General features: G+C 38.9%; 1 protein-coding gene and 1 pseudogene across 1 annotated transcript in view; one reads left to right on the forward strand and one right to left on the reverse strand.

Annotated features, from left to right (window-relative positions):
- The window catches only part of SND1 (staphylococcal nuclease and tudor domain containing 1), a 420936-nt gene that overhangs the window by 194207 nt on the left and 199435 nt on the right, over positions 1-27294 (forward strand). The gene's annotated exons all lie outside the window — the stretch shown is intronic.
- LOC121474927 lies at positions 9820-26877 on the reverse strand (annotated as a pseudogene).

Here is a 27294-nt window from a genome sequence, read left to right on the forward strand (position 1 = left end):
AGCTCAGAGAAGGTCACTTAGGAGAGCTCCTATAATGCATCATCATCTCTCTGAAAGACAGTGTTCAGGCTTGTAGGAATGTAGAATTACAAAGTCATCCGATCCAAATTATGCCTGTCATCCTCTGTGGACTTATATACCTATATATGGGCTTGTGTAGCATTTAAAGGCTTTCCTGTTGTTCAGGAGATCAGCTGGGCTCCTCTGGCTATGAAAGAGCTTCTCAAGCTGCTGATCACAGGGTAATGAGAAAGAAGAGGCAGATGAGATGGAGTCTCTTGCAGTTATTTTAGAGCAGATTCTCAATGTATCTTACATGCCAAAGTATGTGAAATGTCTGTATCCTCAATAGTGTTCGGTCTATCTAGTCCTTCTGTTTTTCTTTTTGGTATGGCGAGAGGGAGTTGAGTCATAGGATCTCTTTGAGACACCTGTGATGTGACCGTGTTCTGTTCTCTTCTCTTGCCCTCTGGAGAATCAAGGAAAACGAGGTTCATCATTCCTCTAATAGATTAAAATTTTTTTCTTGATTAACTTCACTGTAGAGTTGGCAAGAGTTGTTATCTGTTAATCAAAACAGTTTAAATAAAAAATAAAAAGATCAAACTTAGAGTTGTTTCTCATTCTCTGGCTCCCGGGCTGGGAATTAGCTGAGCCTTTTAGGCTTGGTTTGTGACATGAAGCTGTCAAGATGGCGCTTCTTGTTAATTACTTTTTATTGTATTTAAGATGCTTAAATAACTCTTCTTGTGATTTAGTCTTCTGTGTAATTAGCTTCAGTGATTAAAATCTCGTTCTTTCTTTATTGTCAGAGCTTTCTTGAAGAGTGAGATTTTTTTGAAGTGACCTTTTCTTGTGCTGGACTTCCCGATTACTTGGAGCTCCAGTTTGGCAAACCCCATATATTATAGTCTATTAACTGGTTGCTCACATCTTTCTGCATGTCACCTTTTCAGAGAAAGGTGTTAAAATTTGTTCACGTTTATAAGGCGGTGCCTAAAAATTACAAGTTAGGGTTAAGCCTCACATGCTCACAGTCACACTTAGTGTCTGTCACTCCAGCCCTGGAAAACTATAACAGATCCCAGATATAGTATCGTTTAAGATATTTCCCCAGTGTTTCTCATTATGTGAAGTATTTCACAGTGCCAGTAGACCATTGACATGACCTGTTTTTGGATAGTAAAGAATGGCATAGAGATGAAACTATAGAATAGGAACAATTGGAAAATGCCTATTTTTGTACAGTGTCATATTTTGGGGGGGGGGGTGATTTTTTTTCTCCTAACCTTCTTTTTGAAACCGTGTTTCCCTCTATTGCTTTACTGCCTTGCCTTGTGCTTTCTGCTCACTTGTTGCCCACACAAGTATGAGGCCTTGCTGCCAGAGGTATTTTCAAAGATCTTTTGGACTTGGGACATCTTAGTTACCTCTTTGTTATAATGACTATGATCCAGGAGCCACAGAGCCATCCTTATGAACTTTCTTTGTGTCACTTTGGATTCTTCATAGACAGAGCTTGCCTTTTATTATGTTTATGTAAACCAGATAATCACACTTGCAAGGAATGAGACTTGTGCTGCTTTTTTCTTCTTCTTTTCCTTTTTTTTAAAGATTTTATTTCTTTATTCATGAGAAACACAGAGAGAGGCAGAAACATAGGTAGAGGGAGAAGCAGGCCTCAATCCTAGTATCCCGGGATCATGACCTGAGCTGAAGGCACTCACTCACCCACTGAGCCACCCAGGTGCCCCTTATCTTTTCATTTTCTTTGGTTCCAGTTTGTAGGAATTTTCCTCAAGTTTCCTCATGTGACTGAAGCTTGAAGTCAGGTCTAGTCCTTCTAGAATAATCCTTTTCTAATCCTATTTTGGCTTTTCTCAGCCATAGTAGAAGTGTCATACAATCCCCAGCTTTTCTAGCTTGAGTTTTCTCTCTAGCTTTAAGGCTTTCACAATCAAGCCAAACCTCCTCTCTCTCAAGTTTTCAAATCTTAAAACATAACTAATATCTGACTTTTAAGCTAAACATAGGAAGAAAGTGGCCTCTTGAAACCCAATTTTCTGGACTAGTGTTCTTACTTAGAGTTGCCTACAACATTCTGAAGATATTCTTTTAGCACCTGAGAAAGTATGGAGACATTAATATCACTGACTGGGCCACTGCCTCCCACAAATACTCTCATGGAAGCATAGACACTAACTTCTTAGTCATGTCTACTTTTTACTTTTTAGACAGTTATCCTTATAAATTTAACACTACTAATTTAAAAATGCTTAACTTTAAGCTGTATCTATTTACTTATATAAAAGATGAGTATTTTTGAATAGTTACACTATTACTTCATCCTTTAACTTCCAATTTGTTATATTATTTAAGTTTTACCATTAGTGAACTTCATAAAGTTCAGTTACTGTTGCTGATTAACATTGGAGTATTTTCCTCTCTGAAAGCTTAGAAAGAATGCTACCTTTTTTGGACTCCTCCTTCTTTTTAAAAGTTTTTCTTCTGGGACACCTGAGTGGCTTAGTCCATTGAGTGTCCCACTTTCAATTTTGGCTTAGGTCCTGAGGTCATGCGATTGAACCTGCCCTGCCATCTGGCTCCACACTCAGCAGGGAGTCTGCTTAAGATTCTCTCCCTTTTCCTCTCTCCCTACAGGTCTCTTTCTGTCAAATAAATAAAAGTTTTAGATTTCAAGATTTATTGCATTTCTCCTATCTGTGTAATTGTCTTCTAAGCTTTGCTTGTAAGTTTAACCCAAAAAATTTACCCTCCACCCCCACCCCATAGCAGTTCTAAGTTATTGTTGGACCAAGTATGATAATTCGAAAACCTACAGAAAAAGAAATCCTATGTTATTATATCCCCAGAGAAATGTTAATTCCCTGTGTGTTTCTCTCGTGATGTGTGTATGTCTGTCTCTTTCTCCATATTGTACTTCTTTTTCTGTTTTTATTTTGTTGTTGTTGTTTTTAAATAAGTAGACTCTATGCTGGGTGTGGAGTCCAACTTAGGGTGTGAAGTCATGGCCCTGAGATCAAGATCTGCACTGAGATCAAGAGTCAGATGCTTTACCAGCAAAACCACCCAGGTGCCCCTATTTTGTATTTCTTCTTATGCACCTGCCACTTGTATCTCAGTTCATTCTTTTTGTGGTATTTCCTTCTGATTTAGTGAAGAACCTTGATTTTACATGTGAGGGTGGTAAAACTTCTGAATTCCTGCGTGTCTGAAAATGTCTTCATTTTGCCTATATTCTTGATAATATCTATATGAAATTCTAGCTTCAAAATAAATTATTTTCCCAAGAACTGTGAAGACATGTTGTTCAGTTGCTTCAACAGTGTTTATGAGAATTCTATCTCCATTCCTTTAAATTTCCATTTATTTTAACCCTTTTTTTCTGGCTCTGGAAGATTTTCTCATTTTCTGTTTCTCTTTGGTTTTCTGAAAACTTATTAAAACGTTTCTAGGTGTGTCCTTTTTTGCTGCGTATGCAATGGGCCAAACACTCATGTTTTCAACCGAGATTTTTTTTTTTATTACTTCCTCAATTATTTTCTTTCTCTCCGTTTTGCCTCTGACTCTGTAAATCCTATCAGTATTGTATCTTACGCTTCATATCTCTGTAAATGTTCTTCCATTCTTTTAAGACCTCTTTTGCATTTTTGTTCTATATATAAGGAGCTGTCTTCAACTTTATGTTTCAGCTTGTTTTACCAGCCAGCCACCAGTCATTTTCATTCATTCTCACTTTCTTATTCACTCATTCACTTACTCATTAGTTCATTTTATCAAGTAATTATAAAATATCTGGTATGTACTAAGCATTGTGTTAAGCATCAGGAATGTATTGGTAGGGAACCCTGGGTGGCGCAGCGGTTTGGCGCCTGCCTTTGGCCCAGGGCGCGATCCTGGAGACCCGGGATCGAATCCCACATCGGGCTCCCTGTGCATGGAGCCTGCTTCTCCTTCTGCCTATGTCTCTGCCTCTCTCCCTCTCTCTCTCTCTGTGACTATCATAAATAAATAAAAAAAAAAATTTAAAAAAAATATTTATAAAAAAAGGAATGTATTGGTAGTTCTAAAACTGGAATGATTTTTTTCTATGAAATTTACAGAGACTGTTCTCTTAATCTAATCCATTTTAATTGGTTGTTTTTGTTTTGTTTAGACCGTATTTATTTATTTATTTATTTATTTATTTATTTATTTATTTATTTATTTATTTATGAGAGGCAGTGACACAGACAAAGGGAGAACCAGGCTCCCTGTGGAGAGCCTGATGTGGGACTAGATCATGGGTCCTGGGATCCTGTCCTGAGCCAAAGGCAGACAGACGCTCAATCACTGAGCCATTCAGGCATCCCCTAGATGTTTTATTCCAGCACTCATGTTTAAATTTTTTATTCAAGTGTTTTTAATGGCATCCTGTTCCTAGTCCACAAATACGATATTTTCTCTGAGAATAATATTTAAAAATTCAAAAACCCTCTTCTATTGAATATCCCCCATGACTAAATGTTCTGTTTATTTTGTTTCTTTTCTTTCATAAATTTCAGACCCCACTAAAACTGGGAAGGCAAAGGCAAAGGCAGCATTCTTGGCTGGAAATGAGCTTATATGTACTTCACTGGGGTGTAGTAAGAAGGGAATGTGATGTGTTTGTTTGATTCAGTCTCAAATGCTGTACCTCTGTGTTTCCTACAGACTACAACCTCCATCTGAGGTCCTCCCCCAGTTAAATCACCTACCTTCTGTTCTATAATTGTGAATTATCCTATATGTGACCTTGGTAATGCTGGGGAATCTCATTGGCTTAATGTCGAAGTCGTGTTGGTTTAGAAACAATATTCCCAGATACTTTAAAATACTGAATCAATAAGAGGAAAGCCGTGTCCCACCTAAAGGAAGAGCTTTAGCAATATAGAGACTTAGAAAAATCTCAGAATGTGCAGTTCAGAAATCTACCGCAGTGACTTCCTTTAGTATAAGTCATGACTACTTAGGTGTCTTCAGGAACCTGTATGCTTTCTGCTTGGTTAACCTTAGTAACACCCTGCTATGGTAGTTTAAAAAAAAAAGCTGTGAAGACACTTCCTCCAGTATTTAAACAGTGGATTAATAAAGAAGGCTATACAGTCTGAGTCAGATTTTATATTTTGATTAAATGGTCTCTAGTAGAAACAAAGCTCCTCTAGAAGGAGGAGAAAGCCAAAGTATAATTTAGCCCAGTAGAGACTTAACTGTACCCCTGTTGTTATTAGGGTTTTTTTTTTTTTTTTTTTTTTTTTTTTGGTTTTGTTTTGTTTTGTTTTGTTTGCTAGTGCTTCGGCTAGAAATTCTAGTTCCATAGGGTTCCTTTTGTGTGCTGGTTTTTCTTGAGAAATGAATCCAGGAACAGGAAAATTGACTACTTGGTGTTGACATGAAATCTAAGGCAAGTTGTTGGGAGTCTGGCTGTTGATAAAAGCAGGCTTTGGAGATGAACAGACGTGAAGTAAAACTTCAGCTCTGCTTCTGGATAGCCATGTGATCTTGGGCCTTAGATTTTTCTTATGTAACTTAGATTTAATAATCTCACATCTCATCAGGTGGTTGTGAGGATTAAATATATTAATGCATTTAAAATAATCAGTATATTTACTGAGATCTAACAGACAAGTTCTCACATCAGCTCCAAGCCTCTAAACTTGATTGGTCACCATTGATGTAATTTCGTATTTAGTGGCTTTTGTACTTTCCCTCTCTTTCTGTCTCCTAAAGTTTATTATTTATGTAAATAATCTCTACACCCAACGGGGGGGGGGGGTGGCCTTGAGCTCATGACCCTGAGATCAAAAGTTGCATGCTCCACCAACTGAGCCAGCCAGGCGCCCGCTGGCCTTTGTTTGTCCTTTCTCTCACATTTCTGACCCTTTTTTCCCCCTATTCAGCTTCTTTTTTTAAGATTTTTTCTTGAATGTTTTTATATTTCATCCTCTGCTTAGTCTTCACACTCCTCCTGGCTAAGCTAACCCACTGATAATACTGTTACCTCTCAGAATATTCTAAGTGTTAGTTTAAATAAGATATAGGAAATACCTGGTATGTAGTAGTTGTCCATAGGTTAATTAGAAAACAAAACAAAATACCTCATTGTACTGTGGCTTAGGTTTTGTAGTAGTCCATTTTTTAAAAGGAAAAAAATGGGTGGAGAAGGGGCAGAAGGAGAGGGAGACAAGCAGACTCCCCACAGAGCAGGGAGCCTTTTGTGGGGTCCAATCCCAGGACACTAAGATCATGACCCAAACTGGAATCAGGAGTTGGACGCTCAACTGACTGAGCCACCCAGGCACCTCTGTAGCTACCCAGGCACCCCTGTAGACCATTTTTATTGTTCCATGCCAGGCCCTTCGATTGGATTTATCTCTTTTCTCACTTTTTAAATTACCATGATGGCTAACATATCCATTTTTTCCTCTAAATTTTTGATATATACTATGTTTACACAGTAATGATTGATAAGTACTTGCATAAAGGTGCAAGTGATACTTGTAAGTTTTCATGTTTTAAGAAGATTAGCACACATATAATTTATCCCTTAATAAAAGTAATTTATTAAAAGCATCTTGGGATGGCTGGGTGGCTCAGTCAATTAAATGCCCAACTCTCAATCTCAGCTCAGGCCTTGATCTCAGGATACTGCCTTCAAGCCCTGCAATGGGCACGGAGCCTACTTTAAAAAAAAAAAAAAAAATCTTGCAAAGCAAGAGGTGTGCTAGCAAACAACCTATCTGGATATAATGTTATAGCTAGTGATCTGCCTATCTACATATATCAAGTAGTTGAAAAGCATAGGGCTACTAATCTTAAGTGTTCTAGGAAATTGTATTCTGTGCTTTCCACCTGAATAGTTCTACTGAAAAGTTGTATTCTGTGGAGTTTACTGAATGACCCTCTCTGTGGTGACACCCTTGTGAATTTTATGACATCAGTAAATGTGTTTACAACAAGTGGAACTCCACGAGACTAAATAGTTGGACCTTTGAAGTCAGTGTGTATGATAGAAATTGGAGATGTTTAATAGCAGCATGAACTTCACAACAGCTAAAAGTCGCTGTCTTCTCTCACGTTTCCAGTGTGGGTTTTACATGGAGCCTTTTGGATTTCTGACCTATCTGCTTATATATCAACTATGACTCAGCAGACTGTTGCTTTAATGTGAGCTTTTTTTGAGTTAAAACTGTGATTAATAAACCATGATCGGTCAACAGCAAGGGGAATGATATGGTAGTTCTTAGACCATCTCTTCTTCACTACCACCCCCACCCAACCACATTGGCATTGATTTGATTACAAAATCTTTTTTTCTTTAAGAAGCAACTATGCAGAACATTTATTCTTGTCACCACTTTCTCAAAAACCTCCCTCTGAAACTGTTCCTTCACTTGTCGCTTAGCACAGCCTGTGGCTGTGGGAGAGATCAGACCACTGAGTGAAGGTTGACCACAAAGGCTCTCTAGTAGCTAACTGTGTTTCAAAGCCAAGAACCAAAATAACCCTGCCCTCCCCAAAGAGTAGGAGAGAAGAAATTTCAAAATCCTTAGCCTTTTTTTAGGGTCATTTGTTGCTTTTACTAGAGCTAATAATCATCTAGTGAAAAAGTATTAGGTCTTCTAATTCTTAGAGAAATATGTTGACCACCAAAAAACAGTTTGGTTTTGATGTAGTTTTATAAGTGGAGACTCATCTGGAGCTTTTACTTGCAGAGGTTCTGAAAGCAGTTAAGTCTAAAGCCATTACTTATCCTAAACTTACAGCCACACTGACATTGGTCTTGGTCCATTTATTCATGAATTCTAGGGAGTAAGAACACCACTCCTGTTCCTGTGGTGTCCACTGGCTGGGCTTTGGACCATCACCCATAACGGGACTGGTAGTGGAAGTCTTTACTGGGCCTTTTTTTTTTTTTTTTTTTTTTTTGTTCCTCTCTGAGCCATATGCAAAACTTCTCTTGAACTTCCACCCTAAGAAGCAACCTGTGTAAAGATCATTTTCTTCTAACTTCTCTAGATGATTGGGTTTATTAAAAGAACACAGAGTTACTCTTCCACTTAATAGAGACTTGGTATTTCTCAGAGCAGAATGACAACCTTTAAGAACCTAGAGTATTATTTTGAAATTCTTTTTCTAAACAAAGCATTATGTATCTTAACATTTGGGTAAACTATAGAGGACTTGAAAATGACTCTCTGGGGCTACCTCATGCCCATTTTGGTCTTTACTAGACCTCTGATTTGGCTGGTTCTACTTTCACTGTCAGAGCAGATCATTCCAGATGCCATTATGTAATTTTCTGTCTTGGGGTGTGTGTTTGTGTGGGCGGGTGGTTTTGTTTTGTTTTTAAGTGGTGTTTAATGTCAGGCTAATAATAAACTGGGTATGTAGGCCTGGTTTTGTCATAATGGCCACGATTGCTTATTTGTTCCTTATTCCCCTGAGAGGTGGGGTACTCTCCCTCCCCAAGTGATGCATACATTTTGGAGGGGGCTCATAACAGCTGCCTAGAAAATGCTGCATGGCAACTGGCAGTTCTATTCTGAAGAGAAAAAGATGGGGAATCTTCTCTCTGGTTGCTCTCACAAACCATCACTTGTCTTCCTCTGACTTAAACCAATAGGAATGAATTTGCTGTTCCTGAACCAGTTCCAAAAATTGGTCTGTGCTTACCCATAAACCTTAGGTTATTGTGCTTTGGGGAGTGCCAGGTTCTTTAACATATTTTATGATTTGGGGGGCCTTAGATTGTGTGAGGTCACTCATGGGTCCTTGAAATTTGGAAGAAGAGAATATATTAGTTGAACTTTTCTGTCTGGGCAGTTTTCCTCAAAACTGTGTGATAGAACCATCTGGGGCACTTAAGAAAAAAATAATGGTTGCCCCATATATAAAATCTAGGTACCTATATTTGTTCCCCCTTTTGAATAAAAAGATTTTATTTCTTTGAGAGAGACAGCAAGTATGGGGGCGGTGGCTAGAAGCAGAGTCCCTGCTGAGCAGTGAGCTGTATGTGGAGCTCCATCCTAGGATCTGGAGATCATGACCTGAACTGAAGGCAGGTCCTTAACCTATTGAGCCACCCAGGCACGCGCTCCCCCCCCCCCCATATTTGTTCTTTAAAAAATACTGTTCTGCACCCCTAGAGATTCTAGACTTACTGGCCTGACATAGGGCCTGGCATTGGTATTTTGAATAGTAATTCTAATGTGCAGCCAGTGTTAATAAGCACTATGAAAAGAAATCTGAAGGAAACAGGAAGTTCCAAAACCAACATTTTTCTCTCTTCTCAGATAAGTATAAATATACGTAAGAGAGAATAAAAGAAACTTTACAAATTATTTTTTCTTAGATCAGTTTTGGTCCCTAAGCCTAGCCTTTTACCTCCACTAATTTCTGTCGCATTAACTCTGCCTAGAAATAAGTACAGAGTGGCAGAGCAGTGGAGGGGCTAAAGGGGTAATGGTTATTTCCAGGTCTGCCTCCAGCATGTAGCATGACCTTGGTAAGTCATTTACCTACTCTCTTCCCCTAAGGCCCTAATCTGGCCTTTTTTGAAGAAAAAATAACTAACAATATTGCTAATATTCTTTAATATCTTAGTGTCTCTTTTTAGTAATTTAAAGTTTCTTTAAACCTGTTCTCAACATTCTTAAGAAAGAGAACTTGAACTAAGGGTGTGTTTAGGGGTGAGAGAAGTAGTAGCAGTGATGCGAGAGGTTTTCCTACTGGCTTTAAAGTCTAGCCATGGATTTTTGTTTTCTTCAGAGCAATAAGCTAGAACTCTAGCTTCTTGTCCTCCAGCTCGTAGCCATCTCCTCAGCCACACTGGCCTGGTCTTGAAGTGATGCATGCAAAAAGCTTGCCTTAGTGGAACTGCTCCTCCAGAAGACTGGCATTCTTTTTCCTTTCATCATATTTCTTAATTTTCTTTGATGGTTTTTTGATTAAAATCTCTTCCTCCTCAGGAGTCAGCTTGTGTCCCTTCTTGCAGCCCCAGGGCAGTACATAGTGGGACTCCTACCACTATCTGTAAGGTGTGCTGTCATTCAGCACGATGCAGTTCTTCACCAGAATCTTGGGGCTGACCAGTTAGTTCATTGGCAGATGCACTGTAGACAGCATCAGGAATTTTTGTTTTGTTGGTTCAACACTCGGAGCCCCAAGAAAAGTTCCCCATGTCCAGCCTCAAGGCACAGTTCTTTTTACTGCCTGCCTGAACATGGATTGTATGTATGCAGTGAGGGCCAGTCTTAGTATTGGCAGCAGGATGTCCCAGTTCATACTTCTCTTGTTATGATAGGCCTTTCTCTTGACCCTTGTCTTGTGGCTTTTGTGCCAGTTGTCCTGAGTGAGGCCTATATCGCTCTCTGCGAAAGAGCTAGCCTTGGATTTTACCTTATGTAGCCCTCCCTCCCCAGATTTTAATCATAAACACTAGATTTAGTTTGAAGTCTGTGAATTTGCAGAATCAGACTTTATCCAAATAATTAATTCTTAGTTATTACTGCCAATTGACTTAATGGCCTTATTGCCTTTCACCACTGACGTGACCTCAAGTTAAATTGTGTACCTGAGGTAACAAGGTGTAGAACATTGGAAAGAGCTTTGAACTTAGACTTCTAATTTTCCTTTTACTTTATCTGTAATTATCATATTCATAGGTTTTCGTCTAGTTGGCAACTATTGTTTTCTTTTTCTCCTTAAGAGGAATTCTTTGGCTATATGAAGTGTTGTTGCTAACTAAGCCAAACTATATCTTTTAAATATTTTGGGGGACCAAAGAAATTCAAGTATAATCTATTTGTTGGACTCAATAAATACCAGTTGTGGGGTTTACTAAAGACTCGAGCCAATAGTTAAATATTGAAGAAGCCCTAGAGTTGTTTTCTTTTGGGAGTGTAGATTGATGCATCTGAAACTAATGATGTATGTTTTGATGATTGAGGCATAATTATTTGGCAACCTTTAATCCAAATTAATATCCTCAAGATATTTGCTATTTTATCCTAATGCCCTTCTAGATACAACCACATTTATGACTCTAGCTGTTTTGTTGCATACCTTTCTGTTTTTATAAACAAAACTTACACTCAGCTGGTTTATACAAGTTTGAAAAACTAGCCAGTGCCATATGTTAAATATTTTGAATATTATCTGATTATAAGACATAAGAATTTGCATTATATCATCTGGTCTTAGAGAATCCTTCAAGACTTGTTTTGAGGGAGAGATGTCATTCTTTCTCACAGTAGCTTGGCAGAGAGGGGAGGAATCAAGAACAAGTATTCCTGTTTTGGTTTGGATTGTTTGAATCACGTGTGCCCACACACACACACACACACACACACACACCTGCACTCAAAAAAAGTAAAATCTGGCCAGTGTCAGGACTCCCTTCTCCATCTTACTGTCTTTAGGAGATTATTCCCCACCCCCAAATTCTGTTCCTTGTGATTTTGAGATGATAATTTCCTGTTTATGACATAACATATATGTTAGCCACTATCTCTTCTGTAGTAGCAAAATTGCTGTGACAGCCATCCAGTTAGTTTTTTAAAAAACCAGGTAATTCATTTCTAAATTGGAACTTGTTTCTTTCTAATCAACCTGGTAATGTATTACAGACATCACTCTCAGCAGTGGCTACAGAAGTGATTTAATGCTGGGTTTTAATGACTCCTTCATTAATCTTAGTATTCTGGGATTTATCACTCACTGGCCTTTGACCACTGGAAATGATGAAAACTTTGATTTCATGCATATTGGATAACACTGGCCTGTTGCCGCCAGAGCCGTGAATCTTGCCTCGGCAGTGGCATGTGTGATTGAGAGTGCTGCGGATGGATGGCTGCTCTCTCAGGCCATGTGCTGCTGCCGAAGGGGTGAACACAGTATCTTTATCAGCTCAGGGTGACCTTTTCCCAGGACAGCTGGATTTGAAGTAGGAGTCTACTCTGATAGCTTCATCTCCTGGACAGATCTCTCAACTTGTGAAGTCAGGCTCACCTTATCAGCTATTTCCTGAAAAATGCTTGCATTGAGAATGTGTATCTTCATGTCTTTACATAGAACATTTTTTTCCCCTAGCCAAATAGATTTTATAGTAGGGAAACATGTTTAAGACTGTCAAGTCTACCTCCCTCATTTTATGAACAAGGCTAGGTCCAGGATGAGTAACACAACTAGGCCAGTGGCAATGATAATGAAAACCAACCAGAGTAATCACCAGCCCACAATACTTACTATTTGCCTGACGGAATTGAAGTATAGTCTTTTATTTCTTGCTCACCACTGCTTCATGACATAACATTCATCGTGCTGCAAGTCCAGTTTTCCATGTGACTTTTCACTGTACTGCATGCCTTCTGCTGCCACAGAGATGACAGTGTTGGTTGCTTTCCTTACTCTTAGTGGTGGCACTGTGAGTGCTCCTTGGAAGAGAGGGGCTAATTTGTGTGCTCTAGAGTCTTGTACGCTAGAGCATAGTACTCTAAATGCCAGACACAGGCCTTCCCTGCCTGCCAGTGCTCAGAAGACAGGAAGTCTTCCTACTTTGAGTCTTCACAGAGGCTCATGTATTACTGAGTGCTTCCTCAGTTAATTTTTTTTTTTTTAAGATTTATTTATTTGAGAGAGAGTGTGCACTACCGTGTGCCCGCCGGGGTGGTGAAGCAAAGGGAGAGAGAGAGAGCATCTTAAGTAGACTCTGGGCTGAGTGTGGAGCCTTACACAGGATTTGATCTCACAACCCACTGCACTACCCAGGTGCCCCAGTTAGTTTATTTTGAACACACCAATGAGCTTGATAAAACCTCAGTCCGTGGTACATGAAGATCGCATTGCAGAATCATAAAAATGAGCCAAAATTTTTTTTTCCACAGTGTAATACTTATTCTGTTGAGTATGTCTCCCTAACTGCAAGTGCTGGATGTCATAGGAAGTGACCTTTTATTTATTATTTTTTTAAACAGGTTCCATGTCCAGCATGAGGCTTGAACTCTCACACTCCTGAGATCAAGAAGAGCTGTGTGCTCTGTGACTGAGCCAGTCAGCCAGACACCCCAGAAAGTGACCTTTTAAAGTTCTCTCTCTCTCTCTCTCTTTTTTTTTTAAGCAGTACTGTAAGGCAGGGGTGACAACCTTTTCTGTAAAGGACCAGATAGTAAATATTTTTTGCTTTGAAAGCCATAAGGTCTTTGCTGCAACTATTCAACTCTGCTTTGCAGCCATAGACGATATGCAAACAAGTGGGTGTGGCTATGTTCTGATAAAACTTTAGTTAAAAAGAGACTGAGTCTGTAGGGACTTAAGCTATGGAGGAATGAATAGATACCTGTAGAACAAGTAATAAAACCAGCCATCCAAATATTATGAAAATGAATCCTTGTGACTTAAAGTATTTCTGATAATAACATTGTATGTAGATTCCCAAACAGTTAAGTGTAAAAATCTTAAGATAGATAAGTTGAAAGAAAACAATCTTAGAAAGTGGCTCTGATGATGGTGTACATTGTATATTGCATACACTTATAGAGAGTTTAGCTTGAGGACTACTGTTTCTGAAATGTTTTAAACAATACCTCTAAAAAATAAATAAATAAACAATACCTCTAGATTAATAAGTATGTTAAATATTTGATGGTTTCAGTTATATCCAAAGAGTTGTATATTCAAAATGAACAAGAAACCACCCCACCTTGGAAACCTGGTATCCCTTTATCTGCAAGTGCATTTCTTGTAATGTTTTCTCTTGACCCTGGAAGCTCACTTTCTGAGGAATTGCTGGTTTTGGAAATTATTTTCAATACATTCTGATGGCTTTTCACTTCCTTCTAATTGCATTGGCTCTATACTAGTCACCGGTGATAGGACAATTCACTTCCTCTTCCATTCTACTTCTTAGGGATTGTGCTCTTCTAATTATTTGGTTCTGTGAACCTGTCCTTGTTTTTCTAGATGTCGGATTCCCATTTTTTGTTTAGTGCTACCCTGGGTCAGTCTAGAACCCCTGAATCTGTAAAACAGCAAAGGCTTTCCTGTTAGTATTGTATTACTTGCTACCATTTAACTTTCTGATTTCTTTTTGCATTTCTCCCTTTGTCACTGTCCCCAGATCAGCTCTGACTTCACCTTTGTCTTCCCTTTTGAAATTTTCAACCTGATCTAATTCAAGGTGGCATTGCCCTGCACACTAGGTTAGCCAGTCTCCTAGAGACAGATTTTCTTTTTGTTCAGCGTGCCCCTTTTCAGATGCATCTGGAATAACAGCTGTATTCCCACTCCTGAATAAAATATTTTAGGAAAATGTCTCACGGTGAAGCATCTGGACCTTTAGGCAAGATTGGGGGTAAACTTCAGATCAGATTCATCACCAGCAGAGTGGGAGGACCAATTTTTATGGGGCGGAGACAGATCACATGAATGAGGATATGACTGAACTGGTGTTACAAGAGTGCCATTTGTATCTATTAAATGTAAGGGATTAGATAATCTGTCATTATGCTATTTCTGGGTAACAGATGGTGGAGAGTTCTGCATCTCAACAGCAGTATTCACCATGGGGGAAATTAGCTTGCACCCAGATCAGCAGTCAGGCAGGAATTCCATTGAGAGAGAGAGAGAGAGAGAGAGAGAGAGAGAGAGACACTACTGGTGATTAATTAGTGCGTCCCTCTAAGGACATCTGCACGTATGCTGGTTTTCTCGAATTTCTCTAGAGCTTTACTTATTCTTGCCTATTGCCCTTTGTAACTTACCAGACCTCTTTGCTCCTATAAAGAATTGGAGGTGGTTTTTCTCCATTGGTTAATTTAGAAAGATCAAGATTAGAAGTAGGTTAGGTAAATGCGGCTCAGAGCAGTAGCATACTGCATATTTCTTCAGAGAAAAGATGCCATACAGCTACCGAAAATATTGTTGATGATCAGTCTTTAGAAATGAACTTCAAAAAAAAAAATAAAAATAAAAATAAAAAAGAAATGAACTTCAGAGGTGAATTGAGAAGCAGGAAAATGGATGTGCTCTTTCTGAGTGCTTTTGATGTATATGTATTTAAAAGATATAATGAAGTGTCCTTTGGCTTCACATGTTCTAAGGGTTAATCTTGATCCTGGTATATTTTCTCTGTAAATGGTTTCCCATCGGTCTTTTGTTAATGCAGAGTTTCACCTATCCCCTGAATGGTGGTGGTTATCAGCTTTATTACTCTTTGCTTATCCCTTCTAACTTAACCACATACCTGCTTTCCATTACCATTTGTATGTCCTGCACTCATCTCAAAGCTAATATGTTTAATACTAATGTTGATTTAAAATGGCGGCTTTCCAACTTGTGTGCCCTGGAATCCCCTGTGTAAGTTATTAAAACACGCCAGGCAATGGAATGGACTCTACTTTTGTAGGGCTCACTGATTTTCTTTCTTTTCATATCAGTCTGTGACGTAGTGAGCTTGGACAGTAACCAAGAATCTAGGATCATTTTGAAGAATTGTCCAAGTTGATTGGACAGCTGTTAGAATTGATCACTGCTCATACAGGGTATAGTTACAGATGTACTTCAAATAGGCATGGTCACTGAGGTTTAATGGGTCGATAAATTGGATTATTGCACCATCATTCAAGAACCAGAGCAAACATTTTGGACTGCAGTGCCTGAATGTTGGGGGCAAAGCAGGGACAAACTATCCATAGCTTCTGTTCCTAACAGGAGCTGAAATAACTGAAGATGTTGGATCCTGCCTTCATGGCTCTGGAGGCCTTGGGAGGAGAAGCAGTTTAATTAGGGAGGGTTGTAGGTTCATTTGTTAACAAATTCCTATATTGATTCTTTCCTGTTACTTTTGCCATTACTCTACTTCTTGTACTCAACAACTCAGACCTCAGTTAATTCAGTAGCCTTTTCCATAAGCCTTTCCTAACTGCAAGTTATCCCATTTCCATTTCTTCCTGCATACTGATACTGGCTTGATTCCCCATTAGTGCTTTTTTTGTGTTATTTTACCACAGTAGCTATTTCAGATTTTCACAACTATATTCAGTCCAGCCCTCTACTCTCTTCTCTCTTCCCTCATTCTCAGCAGACAGCCTCATCTCCTACTTTATGGAAAAAATAGGAATTTCTGTAGAGGATGCCTTAAACTGGTTCTCACAGCTCCACACCTGTCTTTCCCCTGCTTGCTTGCTTATCTCTTGCCTTCCCATCTACATGGAAGATTTCAGCCTCTTTCTTTCTGAACTAATTTTCTTATATACTCTGAATTCTCTCTTTTGATCTCCTAGGGATTTTGTGCCATCAGTTATCCCTTTTCTTTTTAACTAATTTTTAAAAATTATCCTCCAGTCCTCTCTATATTATAGCTACTTTTCTACTTCTTGCCTTCTCTTCACAGCCAAGTTAATTAAAAGAGTTAAAAGAAATTTTAATCCTATCTCCATTTGCTCCTCTTTCCTTTACCATCTGCTTTGACCTCTCCACATCATTGACAATGAGCTTACCTAGGAGACCAGTGCTTCCCTTAAGGACATTTCTCAATCCTCGCTTGTACTTGATCTCTGCATTATTTAAAATTTACCACAATCTTTTTTTTTTTTTTTTTAATTCTCTCCTTTCTTTTAGTATGGCATAGTTGACTGGCTTTTCTTCTACAACTCTGATTACTTCTCTTCAGTTTGCTTTTGAGTGTTCATTAAATATTTGTGCTTCACAGGCTTCCATCTTTGTCCGTTTTCTTACCCCACCTCAGTCTCCAAGGGTGATCTCATTCAACCCATTGCTTCAGTTTTTAGGTAGATGTTGCCAATTCCCAAACCTAGATCTCTAGCCCAATTCTTTTTACCAGGCTTTCCCCACCAGTATATCCAAGTACTTAGTGCATCTCACTTCTTAGACAGCAGAACTCAATATGGTTCAAAGTGAGCTCATGTTCTCCCCTTTAAAAAGCTATTCCTTCCCTTGAATGATCCCATATCTTGATTGATGGTGCCACCATTTATTCAGTCTTCCCTTCCACTAATCAAAGTGTCATCTTTATCTCCTCCTCTCTCACTCTCCATACCCAATTATCTACGGGTATATATCACGTTCATTCAAGCCTTTTTCTCCTAACTGCCTGGTTTATGCTGTCTCCTTCCTGGTCTTCCTCCCTTCTGATCCATTTTCCCCACTACTGCTGCAGTTGGCTTTCTGATACACAAATCTGATTGTTATTCTCCTGCTTAAAAGTCTTCATTAATCATCCACAGCCTCTAGGATTAATACAAACCTGTGATCTAGGCCTTGCTTACCTCTCTGTGTTTATATTTAATACTCTCTGGCTCTCATCCATCATTTCTGTAAAAAAAAAAAAAAAAAAAAAACTCACTATTTTTGAAGTCCTTCTGCTCTCTCTGTTTGGAGCATACATTTCTCCTACTCATCCTTCAGCATTTCACCTCTTATGGAAGCTTTACACTTAGGTACCCTTCCCAGACAAGACCCTAACTGGGCCTCTGTGCATGTGCTTCATCAGCACCCAGTGCTTACTTACTGTGAGGTTCTGGGCGCTTAAAAGCCTCTCTCTTTTTTTTTTATTCCCGGTTCATATTGCAATTTTTGCCACATACCGGGTCTTTGAGATAACCAATGCTCAAATACCTTCCATGGCTTTCCATGTTTATCTGTCTCCTTTCTAGACTCACCTGGGTTAGACCTGAAATGTAAATGTTCTCTGCCTCACATGGAACCATTTAGATTTTTAGCTTTGTCTGGGACCCTAGAGGTTATTCACTTTAGTTCCATTGGTATGATAGCACAGAAAAATGGGACTTTAAAGGTAAATGTCTTTTGTCAGGTTTCTTCTAATTAAAGCCAGAATTGGTCTCATGATTGCTAATCTAAACAAAATGCAGCTTCATTTATATGTAATCCCTAAATTGCACCTTTTCCATAGGCCACATAAATATAACATGTTTGTTTTACTTTTCTACTTTGGTTTATGGGCTGGGGTTTTTTTTTTTTTTTTTTCTTGTCTATTCAGCAGGTTAATTCTTTAGTACATGATGTGCCAGGTACTCTTGTCACTGAATATAAAGTAATGAATACTCTAGAGAGAAATCTGTCTTTTAGGCAGGAACTTCCATTCCAGTGGTGGCAAACAAAACAAAACAAAACAAAACAAAAACAAAATATGTAGATGGTCAAAGTGTTGTAGAGAAAATAAAGCTGAGGAAGAGTGGAGGAGGTATTCTAGGGTTGGAAGTAAGCAGATTTTCAGTAGGATACTCAGGCCTCACTGATAAGGTGACAGGAGCAAAGACTTGAATGAAGTGAAGGAGCAAGTGGTACAAAGGTAAAGAGAACAGCAAGGACAAAGATCTTGTGTGCAAGTGTGCCTGGATAGAAAGAATGCGTTGTGGCTGGAGCAGGGGAACCAAGGCATGGCCAGTGAGAGATGAGGTTAAATAAGCCTGGGAAGCTTAAAGGGTAGCTGATCCTATAGGTTCTTGTAAGCCACTCAAGTATTTGGCTTTTACATTGAATGAGATAGGAGCCATTGTGAAGGGTACCTGGATGGCTCAGTGTCTGCCTTTGGCTTATTTAGATCAGGATCCTAGGGTCCTGGGATTGAGCCCCACGTTGGGCTCCCTGCTCAGTGGGGAGCCTGCTTCTCCCTCTCCTGCTGCAGCTCCCCCTGCTTGTACTCTTGCTTGTGTTTCCTTCTTTCTCTCTCTCTCTCTCTCTCTCTCTCTCTCCCTCCTTCTCAAATAAATAAATAAAATCTTAAAGGAGCCCTTGTGGAGTTTTGAGCAGAGAAGTAATGGCAAGTTTTGTTGAAATTAATCTTTAAAGGATTATTCTGGATGAGGATTATTCTGATTGAGAATGGAGCTTAGAATCTTTGCTTTTGTTTTCTTTTTAAAACTAAATTCAAGTTTTTTTACTTTTTTCTTTTTTAACTTTTATTTTGAAGTAATTATAGTTTTACAGAAGTTGCGAAAGCAGTACAGTGGTCTATTCCATATACCTTTTAGCCAGTTCTCCCCAATGGTTATAATTTATATAATTATAATAAAATGTCAAAGCCAGGAATGTGGTGTTGGTGCAGTGTACTTGTCTGCCATTTTTAGCACATGTGTAGATTCATGTGCACACCATCACAATCAAGGCAGAAAACAATTCAGTCATCAGAAGGATCTCCCTTGTGTTACTACCACGCCATTCCCCTCCCAACATCCATGACAACCATTAATCCATTTTCCATCTCTATAATTTTGGCATTTCAAAAACATTATATAAATGGAATCTGACAGTGTGCGATCTATTGATGTTGACCTTTTTCATTTAGCATAATGCCTTTGAGATCCAACTGAGTTGTGTGTAGCAATAGTTTTTCCAGTCTTTATATGAAACTGGAGGCAGGTTATCATGATGGAAGGATGCTTGTTTTATGACTTGAGACCTGAGTTCTAATCCAGGTCAGTCAATAAATAGTTTCCTAATCTGAGATTTAGAGACCTTACAATCCATAAAATGAGAGAATTGGAGTAGAACAACACTAAGGCCCTTTCAGCTCAAAATTCTGTAGTTAAAATGAAGTATTTCTGATATTTCCTTATGGCCTGTAGTAATGGAGTCAACGTCTCTTATTAATATTTACTGTGCGGTAATCTTCTATATTCTCATAAGGACTACTCAAGAAACATAATTGTTTTATTGACATGTTGCTGCTACTTCTATTACTCAAGTGAAAGCATGATAGGCCAAAACAGTACTTGGCAAACTATGTAAAGGTGAGTCTTTGATTTTTCTTCACTATGTTCAGTGATAAGATTAGAAGTAAACCTCCTACTCTACCTGATCTAGTGAGCCTCAGAGGTTCAAGAAATGTAATAAATTCCTGCTAAATGTCAGTTCTACTCTTGAATCCGTTTTTGGAACACATTTCTACTAGTGCGTAAAGGCAGTTTCTTGCCATTGAAAAGGGTACTTAGCCTAAGTATAAGGAACTAGCCAGATGTTACCAAAATGTTGGTCTTTAGTTTCTTTCGTAGAAGATATACCATATACATATATTCTTTTTTTTTTTTTATACATATATTCTTTTATTTACTCATCCTTCTGTCCTCTTTTTTAATATTCCAGAACATTTGGGAAATGCATTATATCTTTCAGAAATAGTAGACATCAAACAGTTGAATAGAATAAATATTTGTCAAGAATAAGTATTTGTTGAGAATACATAAATATCAAACATCTTGCCTCCCACCCTTTTTCACCCCTATCCACAGAAAGGATAGGGCTATTAAAGTCCCTAGTAGAAGGGTTGGAAGAAATTGTGCCTGCTTCCACAATATTCTACAAACCACAACCAGAAATGTGTATTAACACACCTCAGTGTTTATATACTTACTGAAACAATACATTATCTACTTTGCTTTGAATATTATCAGCTAGTGCTGTATAAAAATACTTGTAGAAAGATGAAGCTATTATTGAATATATATGACTATTGATCTGTAATTGCTAGTTCATTTTTTTTTAAAGCTTAGTTTGTTTGTTTTTTTAAGATTTTATTTATTTATTCATGAGAGAGAGAGAGATAGAGGCAGAGACACAGGCAGAGGGAGAAGCAAGCTCCATGTAGGGAGCCCAACATGGGACTCGATCCTAGGTCTTCAGGATCACATCCTGGGCTGAAGGCGGCGCTAAATCACTGAGCCACCTGGGCTGCCCTGCTAATTCATTTTTAAATTATGTTCTAGTTCCCATATATTCTAATTTATTTTATAGAGAATTTAGATCTGCTCCCTTATTTTATAGATACAGAAGCTGGTACAGACTTAGCTTCTTCACAAGAGTTTAAACAGCCAGAGAGCTGGGTTAAGAACTGAGATCCTCTGCCCTGAATCACTGCTCTGTGTCATGAGTTCTTTATGAAACAAGCTCATAATTGCTCTCTATGGCCACAAAGGGCTGGAGGAAATGAGAAACATTAAGTGGCTTTCACTATTGAAGAATAAATATAAATGCTGCAGATAACTTCTCTCTTGTTGGATGAAGGAGAATTGATCAACATTTTTCAACATTTCTTTTTTATCATATTCATTTGTTTTACTATGTTATTCTTTTTACCCATTTTTCATAGTTTATCTAAAGATTTTTTTTGCCCTATTAAAGTGCTGATATGAAATAATGCCTTGTGTTAGACCCTCTTTTAAAAACAAGCAAACAGGGATCCCTGGGTGGCGCAGTGGTTTAGCGCCTGCCTTTGGCCCAGGGCGCGATCCTGGAGACCTGGGATCGAATCCCACGTCGGGCTCCCGCTGCATGGAGCCTGCTTCTCCCTCTGCCTGTGTCTCTGCCTCTCTCTCTCTCTGTGTGTGACTATCATAAATAAATTAAAAATAAAAAAAACAAGCAAACAAAAACCTCTGCCACGCTATAAATGTCTTTTAAAAAGTTGGTTTCCTTTCATGTGCATTTTGAAAGGCCATCAGACCAAACAAAGCTAATATGGAATGTTTTTAGTTCCTAAACATATAAAATTGTTTTAACTGGTAAGCATTTTATCACCTCTAATTTGTTTTTTTCCATTAAAATGAATGTAGTTGGGACATCATTTTTGTTTAGAAACTCAAATTAAATAACTAGTAGAATATCTCTTTTACTAACAATAGGCCTTCTTTACATTGACCTTGTTCACCCATTCTTAAAAGCACTTATAATTGATCCCTGCACCTGAATATAGTAGTACTTCTGTAAAGGCATAGACCCATGTTTTTTTGACTTTATGATATTTGCCTTTCATATTACACATTTTAATTAATGTTTATGGACATTCTTCAACTGACTTATAGTGGCAATATCCTCAAAGCCACCCTTCACTACTCTCCTTTTCCTGCACTTCTGCTTTTCCTTAGGAAAGTGGCTAGAACTGTTAGAACTGTTAGAACATCACTCCTAAAACAGTTATAGATTGGTTGGAGAACATCACAGAGGATCAAATGTTCAGTTACAGATCATACCAATAAGTCCTTAACTCAGCTAGTAGTGAGAGCAAGATAGAGTTGTCCTCCCTAACACTAAGTACCTAAGCAAAAAAGGTAAAGGTTAGTGCTGTCCAGCCACCAGCCCTGGATCCTGGGGTAGGATGAGATTTGTGTGATTCAGTGGAACTCTGGAAGAGAGCACCTTATATGGCCTTTTTCTTTTCTTTTCTTTTCTTTTTTTAAGATTTTATTTATTTATTCATGAGACACAGAAAGAGAGAGGGGCAGAGACATAGGCAGAGGGAGAAGCAGGCTCCATGCCGGGAGCCTGATGTGGGACTCATCCCAGAACTCCAGGATCATGCCCTGAGCCCAAGGCAGGTGCTCAACCACTGAGCCACCCAGGTGTCCTTATATGGCCTTTATCGGGCTTGTAGACCCTGCAAGCCTCACTATGGCACCCGCCTCTCATCCTAGGCCTTGGCTTCCAGGACCTGGTTTAAAGGACCTGTGACCTATGTAACCCATGCTTAGGGACTTTTCCTTTAAACTCTTGGGATGCAACTTCATTTTATAAGTTAAATCCATTAAGATGTTGTTAGTTGTAAGAAACGGCAACAACTCTGTCCTAAAGAAGAGAATAGGTTGGGAAGTAATGAGGAGCTAAGAGAACTGACCTAAGGCTGGAGTATCAGACTTGGAAAATAGATAGGGATCAGGGCACCTCCAAAGGGGCAGGAAGTAGGATAATTGTCTTTACTTTGGTGCAGTGTGCCTAGAACACCATCATCATCTGCATGGGGCACTGCCCCAGAGGAAAGACACTGTTGTAAATGAATTCTGACTGTGTCTTCTCCTTTGCATCACTCCTAAATCAGGAGCATTTAACTGAGAGAGCCACTGTCAACACGTCTGTGCTCTGGCTGCTAGGGACAGGGTCAAGGACAGGCATCTGATGATTTTTATCTTCCTTGGTAGAAGCCTCCAACAGTGGAATATTGCCATTTGTTGAAAGGGGGATTGCAGTTGTCTCTTATATCCATTGTCTAACACATGGATAATTGTCTTTCAAATATGTGTAAAGACCATGCACAAAAGTATGGAATGACTACAATCACCTTTTGTAGTAGGACCTCTTCCAGCTCAGTGAATTGATTCATGAGTCTAGGACAGTGGTAGGCAAAGGAGCTGGAGCAGATAAAATAGGGGATAAAGAAAGCATATTTATGTCTACAATGTACATTTCTACCTCGTGTTGGAATATATATTGGGAGAAAAATCATCACACATCTTTGAATCATTTCTCCTCGTCTCCTGGAAAAAAGTCCTCCAAATGCTCAGAAGACAATTACTGTAATAAGCAAATAATTATAATTGTTAATATATTTATTGTAGCTAACATTAATAACCGTGTGATCAATTTATAATATGTGGCTAGATTATTTATTTATTTATTTAAAAAATATTTTATTTATTTATTCATGATAGAGAGAGAGAAAGAGAGAGGCAGAGACACAGGCAGAGGGAGACAGGCAGAGGGAGAAGCAGGCTCCATGCCGGGAGCCTGATGCAGAACTTGATCTCGGGACTCCAGGATCGCACCCCCGACCAAAGGCAGGCACCAAACCGCTGAGCCACCCAGGGATCCCCTGGCTAGATTATTTTAAATGTCCTGATAAGTTTTTAATGGATTAAGGGCATCTTGGATAGTTCATGTACACAAAATACTTATTCCTATTTTATAAAATTTTTAAACTTTTTTTTTTTTACTAAGAAAGAGAGAGAGGACAGAGCAAGAGAATCTTAAGTAGGCTTCATGCCCAGCATGGAGTCCAACGCAGGACTCAGTCTCAGGACCCTGAGATCATGACTGAGCCAAAATTAAGTCAAATGTTCAACCAACTGAGCCACCCAGGTGCCCCCTATTTTATATAATTTTTAAAGGACAGCTGTACCATAAAGGGAAACAGGCTGAGAATCTGAAGGATCTTAGTTGCCTATTGTGGTGGTGCTGCTCTCTCTGTTTCTGTTTCTCTCTGGGTCCATCTTCATTTGTATATGGAGGTTTTTGGATTGGATTATCTTTTTGGGCACTTGTTGCTCAAAAATTCTCTGACTCAGTTATTGCCTTGTTTTCATCTAGCGCCCACAGAACCCACCCCCCCACCCCCCCGGGAACTCAAGAGTGCAATCAGTCAGCTAGCCAATAAATATTTATTGAGTGCCTACTAAGTGTTTGGCTTTTTTTTGGACCAGTAAGGGATGTGATGTGGTTGGGAAGACAAGATATATACACAAAGGGAGATAATAAGATACAGCAGTGCAAAGATGAGTATAAAGTGAGTGGCACAGCCAACAGCATAGAGATGGGGAGAGTGCAGCTAGCTTGCTTGGTAGCTAAATGGACTGAGATTGAGAAGATTGAAAGGTGTTTAATGGACTAGGTTTAGAGAGGTATTTGAAGGCTCTATTGCAGAATGCCTTTAATAGTCTGTTACCCTGTAATTTATGACACTGTATAGTCAAAGGAAAACTGGAATTGGAATTTAAAGATCGGGCTTCTAATCGTGCCTCTGCCACGTAGAAACAGGATTACTTGTAAGTCTGAACTGTTTACTGTTTATACATAATCACTTTGCGCATCGCAAGCAGGAGTAAATTAATGTGTTAAATGCCTATCCTCTAGTAAACTCCCAGTTGATGTTCATTAAATTTGAAATTTTCTTTTGAATGAAAATCAAAGAAATTGTTCTGTCATCTGATATTTACGGCATGGGGCTCGGGTAAGGTGATTCGCAAGATCCTTTACATCACTGAAATGCCAAGTGTCTGCATAGCCTTTCTTGGTTATAACTATCACTCGTGACCTTTATAAACTTTCCATGCCTCATGTGTCTCATCTGTAAAATAGGGATGATAAGAGTTCCTAACTCCTGGATTTTGTGACCATTAAGTGAATTTAATAAATGTGTAAAGCATTTAAGTAGTACTTCAAAAAGTCAGTGTTCCCTCTAACCATTTTCTCCTAACCCTCACCCTCTCGTCCTCCTCCCCACTTCTCTCTCCCTTTCTTTCTGTATCCCCTTTTCCCCCTTCACCAACCTTCTCCTCTCCTTTCCCTCCATCAGCATTTCATATATGGTAACTTAATATTGTTTCCATGTTGGAAAATTTCAAACAAAAGGTCACTGTAATTGTGGTGGGTGTGAGAATGAGGATCACTCGCGAGGCATGCTTAAAGATGCTTCAGCTGACAGTGTTGAGAATTGGTAGGCATTGCAAGGAGACCAGGGAGGGGAAAGCTGTTGTAAGTAGTCCAGCTGAGAGGGAGTGGGAGCCACAACTGGGTGAAAGAAAAGAAAGCATTCATGAGGGAAAGATTGGAAATTTGAGTTGAAAGTTTTGACAACTAATTTTATGTGGAAATAAGAGATCAGGCAGGCCTAGGTGACTGGGAGTGTGATGGCCCTACGGTTAGAGATGTTAGGAGAATGAGCTAATTTAGTAGGTTTTAGAAAAGCTTAATTTGGGGAAGGGAATTTTATTTTTGTAATGCTCAGTTTTACATGGTGATGAATCATGTGAATTCACATTCCTGCAAATAGTTGGAAATGTAACTGCGTGGCATATTTAGCATTGAGGGGCCCAACATGGCTGGACTGAGAGTACATATTTGTTAGACAGTTTGCTTTCTTCAAGCTAGATCCAGTATTTAATTGCTTAATAGTGTTTGAAGGATCTATTTGTCTCCTGGGAAGGAAGACAAATAGATGTGTCACTTTGGGTACCTACTCTGTATTCTGTCCTATAGTGTAAGGGAGATTCAGAAAAGTCTGAAACAGACATTTTTCTTTCCTGTTTCTTTTCTGTCTGATTTTGAGGTATGGAGATTGGGGAATATATTAGGTATTTTGAAGGTGGACGTTGTTTTATTGCCACTTATATTTAATATAACCCTCCTACTTCATCCAGGAGTCATCATTGTCCTAACTATCTCAGATAGGACTGGTAGGTGCAGTGAGACTCAGAGGAGCTGACATAATAGAGTATAATAGCAGTTTTCCTTCTCTTAGAAAGCTGTAACCATGATACTGCTGAATAAATGAAACTATCATGTAAGAGGTGGCAATGAGATTACAGCACTGCAGAAATCCTGGGGGCAGTATAAAATTGTCTGTTTAGTAAGCATAACTATTTTATATATAACTATTTGATCTTATGCTGCTTCTCCTTCCTTTTCTAAAATCACTTTGACCCATATTTTTCAACACTATTCTCTCCACTATCCAGGGTTAGATGTTAATTCTACTGCTTCCAAGTATATTTCCATCTTCTTTTCCTGTTAGTTGTTCTTTCAGGAGATCAAGAATAGATATGAGGTGAGGTGTGAGTGGAACTAAAGTAATGGGTATGATGTGGCACAGACCACCTTGGGGTAGAGAATTAGCAGTTCTTGACAGGTTGAATATGAAGTGACATCTCTTCATCACCCACTTTTGAAACCCTGCTCCCTAGATATCTTTGCTTTTAGTTCTTCCTAAACTGAAGAGTACTGTTGGTTGCTCAGTGGGACATGGCCTCTGAAGCGAGAGGCTTTTGTCAGTGCTCAGGAGTAAGCCTATTATTAATAATGAAGTTTTGATGGATGTGTACTGTGGGGACTCAAGGATTTATCTGTCTCCAAAGCAGTAATTTATTCATGGAATGATTTTTTTTTTCTTTCCCCTCCATCTTCCCTTTCTTCTTTCCTCCCTCCCTCGTGCCCTCCTTTCTTTCTGCCTACCTGCCAGTCTTGTTTACGGGCCTTCTTCAGTTCCACTAGAATTGTGTAACCCTTTGAGTTCTTCAAACTGAAGTCAGCCTCCATCAGTCTTCTTCCTTCTTTCCCTCCTGCTGAGAAAGCAGGATTAGGATTCATTAAAGTACAAAGAGGAGACAGAGTCCATGTTTCAAGAGTTCTTGACTTTCATTTCTCAACTGCAGTCTAGAAAATGCTCTCATCAACAAAACAGTTGTGTTTAGAACCTGTACATATTCTGAATGCTCATTAAAAGTGTACTAAAACTTATTGGAGAGTTTTGTTCAGAGGAGTGGGGGTTGGTTTCTTGGTTTTGTTTTGTTTTATTGCTTAATTTGCTTCTGTGGGTTCAGATCTCTCATTCCATACTTGCTTATTCGTGAGTCTGACTTGCTGGGGTCATGCTTCTCTGTGGGTTATGTTGTGTCTTGTGTTCCACATAACCACACCTGAGTTGGTGGATATCCAAGTCAGGAGCAAAGATGT

Source organism: Vulpes lagopus, chromosome 13 (assembly GCF_018345385.1).
Source record: "Vulpes lagopus strain Blue_001 chromosome 13, ASM1834538v1, whole genome shotgun sequence".
NCBI classification, from domain to species: domain Eukaryota; kingdom Metazoa; phylum Chordata; class Mammalia; order Carnivora; family Canidae; genus Vulpes; species Vulpes lagopus.